We start from the raw sequence: 1,526 nt of genomic DNA, 5'->3' as shown, positions 1-1,526 counted from the left end.
GGAAAAACATATATGAGAACATAGAATATATAGTCTTTGTCCTTAAAGTGTAACCAACATATATGGGGACATATGAGACATATGGTAGTGATTAGAAGAAAGTCTTAAAGAACCAAAATGCTTGATTTTAGAAAAGCTGTAAGAAAACTGGACAAGGATATCTGCAATGTTAAACTCTTTATCTTAGTTGGCAGGGATGTTCTTGACAGACACCTGCAGAGACGAGTTTAGAACACTTAATTAGATAAGCAAGAACGTTCAGCCTTTGAGTTGCAACTGAAATGGAGAAATGAGTGTTAAAGGGGGTTGTTGCAGGGAAAAAGCAGTTTGCCTGACATGTAATGTATGAGAACTTGTTTAAAGGTAAATGGGAGAAGGATTTCTTAAAAAGAAATCACATATGCAGAGAAAGTTTTGGCTTGTTTTAAGTTAAAATATATAAAAGTCACAAGAAGCTGGCTGAAGCCTTAGCCAGCTATTAAAGAAATGAGGTCACTTGTATATACCACTATAGAGCCCTCAATACCAATGTACTCAAAGTAACTAGTCACAATAGTTATGATTATTAAGACATATAGTAAACTGTTAAAAGAAAGTTTAAAAGATTTTGGTTTGCAGAGGGCCCACGGAGTTTTACTAAAACCAGGAGAAGAGATGCAGAAGAGATAAGATGAAAGGCACAAGTAAGGCCATCCTAATTAGGAAGGGTTTGAAAGGAATATATGTCAATAAATGGGCCAACAGTTCTGCCAAATCAAAGTCTTCACACTTGTGTTTAAGTGTTTGTGTGTTCTCTTTAATGAAAGGTTTTCATACTATTTTCTCAAAAAAGTCCCTAGTTAGATTGATAAATGTGAGGGTCAGTGCTGGATGAAATAATGTTACAGCGAACCCTACTGGTTTTGGAAACTTTTGGAAACTGTGTAATTTTGGCAAAGTTTTAAGATGAAATCCCACCTGTATGTAAATAAGAGCCAATCAATGGTTTTGCTCACTTGTTGCCCACCTATTTTCCATCTTGTCTGTAAATAGTATTTTATCTATATCCTATTAAGAGTTAGCCCCATTTATGATGTCAAACTTTCAGCGAATGAGAAGTCTAGATTTTCAGACAAAGGATTGTGTGGTATAAAGGTTAAGGACCAGTTTTCAGATGGGGTCCATGCTTTGGTCATGAGTCCCGTGGACCAATTGTATACAATTCAATAAAAGCCTGTGAACCTTCATCCCTGTGTATCGAGTCGTTCTGAGCTGCTGATTGGCCTTGCAACAATCCTAGTCCAAGATTCTAATCATTACACCAGACTGAGCAGTGGCTGCTGAGAGTAACTACCATACACTCGAGAATCTTTCTGGATGGGAAAGAGTGAGTTTGATCACTTTAAGTACCCTTATAAAAACATTATTTACTGGTGATGCTGCTACATATTGTTTTTAGTTGAAGTAACTGTCTTTTTATCTTGTGGTGGAGTAAGCAGAAGGTTTTGAACGTGAGTCATTACTGGCTCAGAGTTGATGCACAGATA

This window comes from Tiliqua scincoides, chromosome 6 (assembly GCF_035046505.1).
Source record: "Tiliqua scincoides isolate rTilSci1 chromosome 6, rTilSci1.hap2, whole genome shotgun sequence".
Classification (NCBI taxonomy): domain Eukaryota; kingdom Metazoa; phylum Chordata; class Lepidosauria; order Squamata; family Scincidae; genus Tiliqua; species Tiliqua scincoides.
This window is presented reverse-complemented; position numbering follows the sequence as displayed.